Source organism: Mastacembelus armatus, chromosome 18, assembly GCF_900324485.2.
Source record: "Mastacembelus armatus chromosome 18, fMasArm1.2, whole genome shotgun sequence".
NCBI classification, from domain to species: Eukaryota; Metazoa; Chordata; class Actinopteri; order Synbranchiformes; family Mastacembelidae; genus Mastacembelus; species Mastacembelus armatus.
The window spans coordinates 4,731,514-4,746,310 of NC_046650.1; the positions used below are offsets into that span (position 1 = coordinate 4,731,514).

Below are 14,797 nucleotides of genomic sequence, written 5' to 3' on the forward strand. Positions count from 1 at the left end.
GATGCACATTTAACATCAAGAGGCGGGTGTTTTTTGTTTTTCGTTTTTGGGCTGCTCACTGCTGCTCAAACTGACCTCATACATTCTGCATATCTCAGTCTCAACAAGGTATAGAAGTGCAGTTACAAGTCAATGTTATAGTAAAAACCGTAATGATGCTCTATGTTATAGCTGCTCATGAAATAAAGTGACAAACTACTAAACAGGCCACAGAGAAGCTACATAAACACAACTGAATCTTCAATTATGTGATTTAAGCAAATGTTTATGTGAATAATTTGCTCTTGTGCTGTGGTTCTGTTACATGTTCACACATCTTTAAGACTAAAACAGGTTCTACAGGTAAACAACTACTACATCAGTGTTATTGAAGGGCTCATTTACTGATGTTACCAAAATACATCCTCATCGTCTTTTTGGTAGATCCGCCCATGTGACAGTCATCAGTCTTATTCATGGTCATCTGTCAACAGTACAGTATTATTTATGCCAAGGAAATATTTCAACCCAGAATCAGAAACTCAGAAAATATGGTTAAAACAAAGCTTACATTGTTCCTCTGCTGTGTAATTTCTGCTTGAAATTCTACCTGTGGCCTAAACACATGTTTGCATGAATGACTCTCAGGACACCTATAAGATGTAAATGCTCTCAGATCTGGTTGTACAAATGTGTTTGTACCTGCTCTCAAGGCTAAATGCAGATGTTGATACATGCTGGAAAGATCAGTTATCAGTGCATGTGAAGTGATGAGTGGAGCAGGGCAGCGTCATCAGGAGGGGCTGATATTTACAGGTATTTTTAAAAGTCGATTTAGTCTTGATTTTTAAATACTGCTGGATCTGTGATGTGTGTGGTTATGGCTGAAAACCAGTCTTCCTGTGGTTGAGACTTTTTCGATTGTTGCTTGTTGGTTAGTGTCTACACTTAGTTTTTTCTAAAACATCTGTACAAATATAGCTATAGACTGTATCTTATTTTTATGACTAATTCTAGTTTACCATTTCTTCTTAGGCATCAAAATGTCTGAAGTGTCCTGATTTTTACCTCAGCTGTGCTCAGACACTGTGGTGGACAAATCGTATGACCTCCACTGGATGTATAATGAAAGTATCTTAGAATGCCTAGTCATACTTCTGTGGTTATTTTGGTGAAAGTAAAGTAAAATTAGTGTAATGCATTACAGTTCAGAGACCGCAATATTGTAATGTAACTAATTACTTTCAAAACACAGTAACTGGTAATATATAATGTATGACATTTGGAAGTAACTTACCCAACACTGATGCTGTCAACCAAGTGATGCCTACCTGACTCACAGCTTATTGCTGATGTTACACAACCATCATGGTCCAAATGTACAGATGATTTTTCCTATCACTTGGACAATAAAACAGCTCATATTAACAGCATCTTATAACAGTTTGCATAAATAGTGGGATGTTTTTATAAAGTCACTTTTCATCTGGTACCAGGGACATAGCAGTAAAACGTCTGTGTGAGTATGAGCTGCATATTAGGCCTCTCTGTCTCAGGACTATGATGACTGAGATAAGTCTCTTCTCTTCATCTCACAAACCAAGTAATTTCTTCCTCACTGCCCAAGTCCAGTGCTACTCACTATCATTGGGCTCAAGGCAAGGCAAGTTTATTTGTATAGCACAATTCATACACAGAGTAATTCAAAGTAAAGGCAGGGTTTACAGAAACACAGAAGACAAGTTAAAGAGTGCAGACAAAATACTTTAGAGAAAACACTTTCAGTTGTCATATGCAGAGCTAAAACGAAAAAAGTTTTTAGCTTGGACTTAAACATCGCCAGAGATGAGGCTTGTCTAACATCATCAGGAAGACTATTCCAGATTTTAGCTACATAAAACTGAAACGATGCTTCTCCATGTTTAGTCCTGAATCTGGGCACGAGCAGAAGGCCTGTTCCTAATGTTCTCAGAGTCCAAGATGGTTCATATGGCAGCAACATGTCAGAGATGTACACACCCTGACAAAAGTCTTGTCGCCTATCCAAGTTGTAGGAACAGCAAATAACTTGACTTCTAGTTGATCATTTGGAATCAGAAGCGGCTTATATGAAAGGCAAAGGCCACTAGATTTCGCTTATTTTACCAAAATAAAATCTTATCATGCCATGATTTTTAATTATTTAATTAGGACAGAAAGGCCAGACATTGCTTAGACATAAGTCTTGTCACTTAACAGAAATAATGTACAGTACAGAACATAAAGTTATGGTGCAGTGGAAAAAGAAGTAATATTGTGTATGACTCCCATGAGCTTGGAGGACTGCATCCATATGTCTCGGCAATGACTCAAATAACGTATTAATAAAGTCATCTGGAATGGCAAAGAAAGCATTCTTGCAGGATTCCCAGAGTTCATCAAGATTCTTTGGTTTCATCTTCAATGCCTCCTCCTTCATCTTACCCCAGATATGCTCAATAATGTTCATGTCTGGTGACTGGGCTGGCCAATCCTGGAGCACCTTCACCTTCTTTGCAAATGTAACATGATTTTTTAGTTGTCTTCTGTTTAATGCTGGTTTCTGAGCACTAATTCAGCCATTGAGACCACTGCGTGAGAGAATTCGACAAACTGTTCTTGTAGATATGGGGGTTTCTGGTGACCAGTTGTTATGTAGCCCAGCTGCAGTTGAAAAAGGGCTGGCCCTGGACAGTCGAACCAACAAACGGTCCTTTCGAACAGTTGTCTGCCTGACCTGGGCCTGTCATGAACTTCACCAGTTTCTTCAAATCTTTTTCTCATCCTCTCCACTTGACATTTAAATACATTAAAGATGTCTTCCACCTCAGCAGGAGACTTGGTCTTCAGGCTCTTGATGATCAGCACTTCGGTCTATGGTTGAATCTTTGGCATGCTGTCAGGTCAGGATGCATTTCAAATGAAGGTTGGGTGTGCTGGGGTACTTCTTCTACACACCTGGCATTGTGTTAATTACAGTATTTGTCACAGGTGATGCTCTAATCTGTGATTGGTTGAATCCTTTAAAGATGGGACAAGACTTTTGCCTAAGCAAAGTCTGACCTTTCTGTCCTAATTAAATAATTAAAAATCACGGCATGATAAGATTTTATTTTGGTAAAATAAGTGTAATGTCGAGGCTTTTGCCTTTCATATAAGCCACTTCTGATTCCAAATGATCAACTAGAAGTCAAGTTATTACTTGTTGTTCCTACAGCTTGGATAGGCGACAAGACTTTTGTCAGGGTGTGTACTATGGTGCCAAGCCATGAAGAGACTTATACACAAGCAAAGCTGTTTTAAAGTCTATTCTCTGAGCGACAGGAAGCCAGTGCAGAGATCTGAGAACAGGAGTAATGTGGTTGTACTTCCTGGATCTAGTCAGGACCCGAGCAGCAGCATTCTAAATGTACTGCAACTGCCTTACAGCTCATTTTGAGAGCCCCATGAGCAATTACAGTAATCTAACTTGCTAGAGATAAGTGCATGGATTTATCTTTCCAAATCTGGTTTAGACATGATCCCTTTGATTCTGGCAATGTTTGTGAGATGGTAAAATGCTGATGATAATATAGATTTAATGTGGCTGTTAAAATTCAAGTCTGAGTCCATGATTACCCCTAGATTTCTAACCTGATTTTAAGATTTTAGAGAAAGAGACTCGAGGTGACTGCTGACACTTTTTTTTTATTTCTGTGGCCCAAAGATGATTATTTCAGTCTTGTCACTGTTTATATGGAGTAAGTTGTTTTGTATCCACATAGTGATCTGTTCAATACACTGACGCAGTGAATCGACTGGTCCATATTCACCTGCTATGAGTGATATGTAAATCTAAGTGTCATCTGCATAGTTATGGTAGGACACGTTATAGCTACATATTAGCTCGCCCAAAGGGAACATGTAAAGATTGAACAAAAGGGGTCCCAAGATGGACCCCTGGGGGACCCCACATGTCAACGCCATTGGGTCTGAGACGGAGTTACCAATTTCAATGAAGTACTTCCTGTCTTCAAGATAGGACTTAAACCATTTAAGGGCAGTACCAGAGATGCCTATCCAGTCCTCTATCCTTTGTAGCAGGATCACATGGTCCACTGTGTCAAAAGCAGCACTCAGATCCAACAGTACTAAGACAGAGACATTCGACATTCAATGATCTGTATTGTCCTTCAGTCATTCCTCCCTGTTTGTAGTCTCCCTATAAGGAAATGTGGCAGTCACTGGTGTCTTTGCTGACTCCTTCTCTATCAAACACAGATTATATTTACAGTATATGGCAAATAAACCAGACTCTAGAAAAGAGAAAATGTACTGTAATTATATAAGGTTTTCCCATTTCTGCATGAATATATAATATGTTATATTGGCTTTTGGTCTCCATGAGTGAATTTAATCACTAAGGCAGATTAATATGATAAAAGCATCAGTTCTCTTTGCTGGCTGCATAAATGACATGAGTCTCCACTTGTCTCTGTGATACAGGCCTCCTGATTCTTATTTCTGCTGAACTCAGGGCTGTGTTCTTTAGGTCATCAGAGTCCAGATCCTGTAAATAAAGAGAACACACATCAGAAGTAGCTTCATCACAGCAAAACAGGTTATGATTTTATATATTTTGAATGATAACAGTCAACAATAAAGTTGCATTCAGTTAATTTCCTCATTAATAGCAATGTTATAGAAATAATATATCTGGTTAGTTAATTGACAACGTTACTAAAAATTCAGCTCTGCACAATGTGAGAAAACTCACTTTGATACTTACCATCCATGTCATCATCAAATTCATCGTCCCCTTTAATGAAATGGAGATACATTTTGTTTGCATCTTATTTTGGCAGATTTGTATCATAATCATATTTTGATCTAGATCAGGTACAAATGCTGAGATAATAGTCAGCAAACCTGAACCTACTGAAGTGAAGTAGGTGAACACATGAGGGTGGACACTGTCCTGCATCAGGAGGAACTCAGTGTCCTTTGCACCACTGTAAGGTCTAACAGCTGCTCTAAGGATTTTATTCTGTTACCTGACAGCAGTCAGAGACATGGAGCTCTGTGCAGCACTCCAAGGAAATGCCTCCCCAGACCATCACTGACCCACCAGCAGATTGGTCACACTCAATGGTCCAGGCAGCATAATGTTCACCATGGCATCTCAAGACTCTGTCAGGGCCACTAATGTAGAACCTGCCAATTCTGATGTTCTCTGCTGAATACCAGTTGAGCTGTACTCTGCTGTGCTGTGAGCACAGTTTGAACTATAGGATGGTGGCCCTCATGCTGTGTTTTTCTGACAGTTTGGTCAGAATCATGGACACCAGTAGCTGCTGGAGATCATTTGTGTACAGATCTCACAGTGCTACCCCTGTTCCTCCTGGCACAAGGGAACAAATACTACAACTTGTTGATTCACTTTTGTCCCCCCACTCTACCCCTTTAGCTTCTGATTGGCTGAACACACCTGATCCAGGTAATCAGCAGTGGGCAGGACAATGGCCCTCAAGTACTGGAGTTGGACAGCCCTGCTATAAATATTTTATACAGCTCTGGAGGCTTTGGATTTTCTCTGTTAGCTAGTCTTTCCTGCTTCCTTTCAGTTTTCACTTTCAGAAATGTTTGATGTGAAAGACTTCATGATATTGACTTCAGGTGTGTTCAGACCCCTGTGCTGTGTCTTTATGTCAAGAAAGTGATGCTGCAGGCCTCTGCCTAACTCTTCTAATAAGAGCATCTGGACACAATCAGAGTTATTCCTCCTCAGTCCACCACCAGTCAGACAGAAAGCACTTATGCCCCTTTTCCATTACACAGTTTTAGCACTACTCGGCTTTACTCTACTCAACTGAACTTGGTCATTATCCACTACAATTCAGTACCACCTGAACGTGGGTGGGTGGTCATAGCAATGGAGGTGCGAAGCTGAAATGCCTGCCCCTTCTCAAATGACCACAGTGTTTTTTTTGCGAGTAGCGTTAGGCATTTGTCTCATTAAACATGATTGATTGATGATGATGATGATAAAGATGATTTTTTTTTTTTCATAATTGTTTTTGGGGCAGTTTTTGCCTTTATTTGATAGGACAGTGGAGAGAGACAGGAAATTATTGGAGAGAACAAAGGAAAACATGCAGGTTATATGACGGCCAGCTCAGGAGCCAAACCGGCGTCCCCTTCATATATGGACGGGTGCAACTACCTCTACACCACCAGCAGCCCCAAAGATGATTTTTTTTAAAACAACATGAAGCTTGTCTTTCCTGTTACAGAAAAAAGTCAGACAGTCGTCACTGTTTCCTTTCAACCTATTATTTGTAAGGCTACAACAACTAATCAAGATTATCAATAAAAATTGATTATTAAAATCGTTGGCAATAAATGTATTTGATTAGTTAGGTTTAGTGGTGCAGCTGTTTGCAGCAGCTCCTGGTCACATGGTGAGCAGCTGCAGAGAGGAAAAAGGCAGAAGCGGAGAAGAGTAAAACACAAACACACACACACACACACACACATCGTTATTCTGATGAGTGACACAGGTCAGAGAGTCGGCGTGAATTAAATATTTCAGTGTTAAAATATAAAGTCCGGACAATGTCACACCAGTCCAGATATAGTCTGGACTTGTTAACACATGCAGCCAGAGCGGGATACACAACACAGACACCCGGTTGGACTGTTGTCTTACTATGTATGCCAGTTCTATTTATATAGGTCAGTAGGTCCCTACGCACCTAATAGGTGAGTTTTTTTCCCCCTATAGATCTTCATTGTCGTTATTACAAAATAAAATGGACAAAAACATACGCGCCGTTGCTATTGCTAATGTTAATTGCCATTGGCTGACTGAACCAAACTGAAACATTGATTTAGGCCGGGGGTTTGACTTCATCTCAGGCCGCTCTGACTGTGATATTGGCAGACATGCAGTGGGCTGTTGCTATGTACTATAGTTTCTATGCAGTATGGTTGCTATGGGAGCTATCAGTCTTAGGCACTGCATCAAGACTGAAAGTCTCATTTGATGTGAGGGTTCAGACAGTTCGTCCACTTATCTGGGGCTGGCTGTACCTCAGGTGACAGAGCAAGTCATAGACCAAAGGTCTGGTGGTTTGATCCATCTTCACTAGTCCACACTCTGGGTTCAGTGTCCTTGGGTAGGACACTGAACCCAGAGTTGTCCCCAGTGGCTGTTCAACCTGTGTGAGCGGTTGGGTGAATGAGCAAATAGTGTAAAAGCGCTTTGAGTGCACCTGAGTGTAGGAAAGCACTCTACAAATATAAAACATTTACCATTTATCCATCTGCTATGTTATTGCCTGCAGGCCACCAGGAATTGTCCCAGTGCTCAAATGATGACAACCGATCACTTAGGAGCAAAGTCCAGCTTATGTCTGGTCCATGTCCCTTGGACAATTGTTTTTTTACATGCAGCTCACCAGGATAAACATCTAGCAGTGTTTTAGTGCATGTCTGAAAACATGTCACTTTGTTAGGGTTAATGTCCCACTCACTTCAAGTGTGAAATGCTAGTAAACAAGGGCCTGTTTTAATGTAACACAATTTAAGATCTGTTCAAAAGTCATCACACGTAAAAATATTAGTTTTGATTTTTTTATTACATGTGTAGCCATTTCAGTGTTTAAGGCTGATATTTTGACAATAAGAGTTTAAAAACAGACTTCTCTATATTCTTTTGTAAAAATCTTATATGAACAGCAGCTTAGTGAGGCACCAGTTCCACCCTGAGCTGCAGTTTCATTTGCCTCCTGAATCTATCTGGTTGCAGCGTATACAACATTTGGCTCCATCTCTCTTCTTCTTGCTCTTGGACCAAAAGTCACTGTTCCATAGTTTAATTCCTCAGAATCCCGATTCTGTAAATATAGTGGGTATTTTAGGCAGTCATCTCATATAGTTTGAGAGAAAAACTAAGCAATGACTTCACATGTTTAATCATGTTATAAAAGTAACTTGAAGCTGGAATCACCTTGCTCCGTTGTGCGTTATTTTCTTCATGATTGGCTTAGTGACAGAAATAAGACACCAGGTCAGATAATGTACATTCAGTGTAAGATCTTTGGGTACAACTTTCTGACAAGTATCTGCAAACTGACATTTCCATGGGTTTTAAATGCAAATTCTCAAATGCTGACATGATAAACTAAGAAAACGAACACTGTAACCAGGTAATCATCAGCAGGTTACCTGAATTACTTCTTGACCATCAACCACTTTAAAAAGGCACTTCCTTAGAAAGTGATACCACACTGAAACAAAAGATGTTTAAACAAGAGGAGGACAGAAGAATTTGAAGTACCTTTCTGAAGTTTCCAGATTTTAACAACCAGACCAAAAATGACCATGAAAAGGAAAACAGTCACACCACCAAGGATCACACCCATCAGCTTGGTTGTTTCATCAGACTTTTCTACAACAGAAATCATTTAGTTGGATTAAATGTTTCCTCTGATGCTTAGGACATGGCTCTGCACAATGTGAGGAAACTCACTTTGATACTTACCATCCATGTCATCATCAAATTCATTGTCCCCTTTCAATGAAATAGAGATAAATTTAGTTTGCATCTTATTTTGGCAGATTTGTATCTTCATCACATTTTTATTTTCAAGTAGGAACATTTTACATATAGGTATCAATAAAGTTATGAATATATGTTTGCATCATTAGAGGAAATGACCAAGAAAAAAGGAGTAAAAAGAACAAAAGAATATACAGTAATCTTACCTTTAACATTTAAACGTGTTACACTGAAAGTAGGATGACCATTTATATAAAATCCACAGAAATACAGCCCAGAGTCTGATAAATTCACTTGCTTGATTTTGAGAAAGACTGTAGAGATGTTGGAGCTCATTTCAAATGTTCCACTTTGAAATCCATCACAGTATGAAACAACTGCATTAGCCGGGTATTTAACAGAGATGCAGCTGACCTTGGTCCCATTGACGAGTCTGAACCAGAATGTCAAAACATCATATTTGGACATGTTGGGACACAGCAGGTTGACTTCTTCACCAAGGTGGACCTTCACAGTCTGAGACTCAGCAGCTGAGACTGAGATCCAGCCTGAAACTAACAGCAGAGACAAGACATTTAAGAATCCATTGAAATAAAGTTAAAATGACTGAAATGCTAGGGTTGTTTTGGGTTAAAGTTGGCAGAGTTATAAATAAAACTCAGAGAAATCCAGTGGCAATACTTACTTAGTCTACAGAGACTTATAGCTGTTATCAAGGCAAAGTTTGCCATGGTGTGTATTACTATAGCACAGCAATGTCCGTGACTGAACTGTGCTCCAGTAAGGCTGCTTCAAATGAGGGGTTGGGCGTGTGCTTCTTTTTTAAACTGAGCACAGAAATGCTTTCAGGAAAAAAAGTGTTGATGCACAATATTATGTATGTATTCTTTAGACCATCTAACTTCTACAACAGAAGTCGCTTTTAGGAACAGATGAAATGTCTGATGTGAATTTAATGTTTCAAATATTTTCTGGACTCTTCTCTGAGATCAGGTACCAATGTTGAGATAATAGTCAGCAAACTTATGGTTAGTGCATAAAATGTTTTCCACATGAAATCCAGTGGAAGACAAGCTTCCAAACAATATTCTGATGCAGATAAAACTTTAAAGCTTCAATAAATATTCTCACCTTTAGTTGATGAACTTTGTCCTCATGTTGCTCACAGTGTCAGACAGTTGTGTAGAAGCAATAATCTTTAATACCACCAGTACTGACAAGGACACGAGCAAACACAAAACTTGAGAAGTATCAGACAGGAAAGATCAGGAGAGATCATTTGTCTGTGGCCAACTCATTGAAAACCATTTCCTTCTTGGGGGTTGTCTTAGTTTTACATTTCCATCACACCTGTTGTCTCTTTAATGTGCATTTTATAATATGGATTTCATTTGTATTTATAAATACCACTTGTAATAAATGTATGCATTGCATTCTTATTAGGACATGTAGCTGTTCCATGTTCAGGACATTCTGTTTTGGGACTTTTAGTTTGGTTTTATTTCCTGTTTTGCCTGGTTTCATCCCAAGTAGCTTTGTGTTCATTTGTTTTGATTAGTTTCACCTGTGTCGGCCTGTGCCCCCCTGGTGTATCTCCCTGTGTGTGTCTATGTGTCTTGCCTAGGCAACTCTCTCTCGGGTGAAAGGCAGGGACCCTGGACAGGTCACCAGTCCATCACAGGGCCACATAGAGACAAACACCCTCACACACTCACACTCACTCCTATGGGCAATTTAGAGTCACCAATAAACCTGACATACATGTTTTTGGACTGTGGGAGGAAACCAGAGTACCTGGAGAAAACCCACACAAGCACAGGGAGAACATGCAAACTCCACATAGAAAGGCCAGGTTGTGAACCCACAACCTTCTTGTTCTGAGGCAACAGTGCTAACCACTCAGCCACCATGTGTTCCTCATGTGATTTCATCCTGTTCCCTGAGTTCTCGTCTCCTTGGCTCCTGTTTCCTTGTGTCTGTTACCTGCCTTTTCCCTGTGTGTGTCTCCTGTCTCCTGTGTCTCTTTGGCTTCATGCTTGTACGTGAGTCCGGTGTCTCCTGGTTGTTCTCCGTGTAAGAGAGTGCACTCCTCTGAGTCTCCATGGTCTCTCTCTGCTCCCGTGTTCCATGTTCCCAGACTGTCTGTGTCTGGACTTCCCTGAACTCTGTCTCAGTGTCTGCGTTCCTGGACACCCCATGTACATACTTCAATTTAGTATTTAAACTTACCAGTATAAATAAAGTGCTTTGTCTGTATCTAGGGTCCGATCAATCTTAATTCACACCACCACATGTGACAGTAGCCTCATTTCACACATTATATCAGATTTGACAGCAGTGGACCTTGTTTTTCTCTTAAATTTCTATACAGCTCTGGAGGCTTTGGAGTTTCTCTGTTAGCCAGTCTTTCCTGCTTCCTTTCAGTTTTCACTTTCAGAAATGTTTGATGTGAAAGACTTCATGATATTGACTTCAGGTGTGTTCAGACCACTGTGCTGTGTCTTTATGTCAAGAAAGTGATGCTGCAGGCCTCTGCCTAACTCTTCTAATAAGAGCATCTGGACACAATCAGAGTTATTCCTCCTCAGTCCACCACCAGTCAGACTACATATACACATGCTATATCAGTTATATTCTATATCCACCCTGATAAATGTTAAAAAAAAAAAAAACATTTTTACAATTGAATCTTGTTTTTCCTGTTACAGAAAACAGTCAGACAGTAGTCACTCTTTCCTTTCAAAGTCTTTTATTATGAAGCGTTAAGTTACCAGACTTGAGTTTGACCTCAGTTGTATTTATACCCTGAGTTGAAATATGCTGGTTGTCATTCAGTCCTCTGCTGCTGCAGACTGTGTCTAGCTCTCACTGTTAGAAAATACCCTTCCTCCATCAAGTGCTGGTTATGTTTTTCAGTTAAACAGTTTCTGACAATTGAAGCTGTGCATTGAAAAGACAATTGAAAATGGGTTAATATCAGATCTATAATGCAAAATGAGATATATATAGGCAAGAGAGTTTATTGTTTAACCAAGCAGTTGTTCAAACCCATAGAGCCTGTAAATGTAAGATAGCATTAGTTCCAGTTGACTAATGGCTGAGTTTATCTGGTGGCAGCATCCAGTCAGTACCATCGGGCTCCAGCTCTTCTCATTTTGGTTTTGGTCGAAATTTCACTGTTGTGTAGTTGAGATCATCATTGTTATGATTCTGTGGAAAGAATATTTAGTGTTAATGTGGATACTTGACATGATTTATTCTGTGTACACAGCAACAAGTATGTGAATCCTTTGGAATTAACTGGGTTTATGCAATAATTTACCATAAAATGTGATTTGATCTTCATGTAAGTTACAACAATAGACAAGCACAATGTGCTTCAGCTGATAACACACAAACAATTCTTATTTCTCATATCTTTATTGAACACTCCCAATAAACATTCACAGTAATGGAGTATGTGAAGATCAGTGAACCCAAAGACTAATTAGTTCAGAAAAAGCTAATCAGAGTCAGGAGTTTGCACAACTGGAGTCTTTTTGATGAGCCTTCTGCCGTGGCCCACACAAAGCCCAGACCATAACCTCATGAAGATGCTGGGAAGGACCTCAGGAGAACTGTTCACACCAGACAACATATAAATGTGTCTGAGGTAAAGCACTTCTGTAAAGAAGGACCCAAAAGTCCTGTTGTTCTGTCAGGCTGTTTCAAAAAGATATAAAAAAGTTGTGCTCACCTCACTTTGCTCTACAGTCTCTTCTTCATTAGCTAAGTGACAAAAACAGAATATCTGGTCAGTTAATTGATCAGAGTCTGTTAAACCAGGAGCTTCTTCATTTTCAAGCACATTGAGACAAATGTAAGAGAATTTCTAGGGCCAACAAAGTGAAATATAAGAGACAGTAGCTCTGAAAAGTGCCTCTCTGAAGTTTCCTGTTTGAACAGTCAGACCAATGATGAGCACTACAAGTGAAACTGTCACACCGCCCAGGATCACACTTATCAGCTTTGATGTTCCATCAGACTCAGCTACAAGAAAGATAATCATGTTAGACTAATTTGTCTTTTTAGTCTGGAGACCTGGTGAAAATATAAATGTAATAACTATAAAGTTCTGCAACTTAAAGGCCTAATAAGCTCCACAATAAAATAAAAATCTTGAGCAAACTCTTACTTCTGCACTTGCTGTCTGCTTCATGTAGTCCAACACTTCCTTTTAAAGAGGTTTAGATCATTTTAGTAATGGCAGACTTAATAGTTTATTCAAATTTGTTACTGGAAAAATCCAACAAACAACAATCAAAAGAAAGAACAGACTTTAGTCTTACCTTTAACATTCAGATGTACTGTATTGAGAAGCATCTGTCCACCTGTATAAACTCCACAGAAATACAGCCCAGAGTCTGATAAATCCACTTGTTTGATTTTGAGAAAGACTGTAGAGATGTTGGAGCTCATTTCAAATGTTCCACTTTGAAATCCATCACAATATGAAACATAATGAGTTGTTTTGTACATAACAGAGATGCAGCCCATCTTGGTCCCATTGACCAGTCTGAACCAGAACGTCAAATCATCATATTTGGACATGTTGGGACACAGCAGGGTGACTTCTTCACCAGGTTGGACCTTCACAGTCTGAGACTCAGCAGCTGAGACTGAGATCCAGCCTGAAACAAACAGCAGAGACAAGACATTGAACAGTTTGTAACTACGATCAATGTAAACAATAGCTCTTATTAAAAATCAGTAAGAGTGCACTAAGTAAATAAGTTTTTATATTTACTGATTAAACATAAAATAGTAATATAAGTGATAAAGTTGAGAATTCTTACTGAGGCTGCAGAGAATTGAAGCTGTTATCAAGATAAAGTTCATCATTGTGCGTATGACTGAAGGGCTGTCCATTAAAGAAGTGTGCCCATGGAAGGATGCACATTTAACATCAAGAGGCGGGTGGTTTTTGTTTTTCGTTTTTGGGCTGCTCACTGCTGCTCAAACTGACCTCATACATTTTGCATATCTCAGTCTCAACATAGTATAGAAGTGCAGTTACAAGTCAATGTTATAATCAAAACCATAATGATGCTCTATGTTTTAGCTGCTCATGAAATAAAGTGACAAACTCCTTCTAAACAGGCCACAGAGAAGCTACATAAACACAACTGAATCTTCAGTTATGTGATTTAAGCAAATGTTTATGTGAATAATTTGCTCTTGTGCTGTGTTTCTGTTACATGTTCACACATCTTTAAGACTAAAACAGGTTCTACAGGTAAACAACTACTACATCAGTGTTATTGAAGGGCTCATTTACTGATGTTACTAAAATACATCCTCATCGTCTTTTTGGTAGATCCGCCCATGTGACAGTCATCAGTCTTATTCATGGTCATCTGTCAACAGTACAGTATTATTTATGCCAAGGAAATATTTCAACCCAGAATCAGAAACTATGGGTAAAACAAAGCTTACATTGTTCCTCTGCTGTGTAATTTCTGTGTGACTACACTCAGGACTCAGGACTATGATGACTGAGATAAGTCTCTTCTCTTCATTTACACAAACCAAGTAATTTCTTCCTCACTCCCCAAGTCCAGTGCTGCTCACTCATTGTGCTCAGTGCTGCCACTGGTGCTTGTAGTATTACTGATTAAAATGATAGTGTCTCTTACGTAGCTTTCAGGCAGACATAGCTTTCTTGGTCATAGCACATTGTCTGGAATCATTGTTTGCCACTTTTTGTTGGTCTCAAATCAAAGATTTTATTCTCTGCACATTTTGAGGGAACTCATTTGTTTCTCCGTTACCAGCTTGAGATCTGGTGAATGTTAATAGAATTTAACATTTCTTGGTTCGATGACTTAAAATTTAACAGTTTTGGTAACATTGACTTACGTTGAAGCCTTTTTGTCATCATGCACCCTCATATTTTCACAATGGTCATATCTGCTCATTTTAAAGCAGCTTTTGTAGCAGAGAGCTGAAGACCATTCTTGCTGTGGCTTTCATTATGGCCTAGTATAAATAGCATTGTCACTGTAGTGGAACATGATAAGGGGGAGGGGGGTATGAGACTTGTTGCCTTCCCACATGTGCATGCAAACACAGCCAGGGCAGAAAGCGACACCTTTGTAGTTTTTATATACACATTCACAATGTGAGGACACAACAGAGACAAGTTTTAGTTAAACATCCAGGCACATGTGAAAAATACAGTCTTGTTGAAATGTTTCCTACATTCTTCAGTGGATGATT

General features: G+C 39.4%; 1 long non-coding RNA gene across 1 annotated transcript; it reads right to left on the reverse strand.

Moving 5' to 3' along the window:
- Positions 1-8,002: 8,002 nt before the first annotated feature.
- LOC113122602 (uncharacterized) lies at positions 8,003-8,746 on the reverse strand. Its single transcript, XR_003294881.1, has 3 exons — positions 8,522-8,746; positions 8,318-8,428; positions 8,003-8,022 (listed from the first exon to the last, which is right to left on the reverse strand). It is a non-coding gene; the product is annotated as an uncharacterized LOC113122602 (long non-coding RNA).
- Between the last annotated feature and the right edge of the window lie 6,051 nt (positions 8,747-14,797).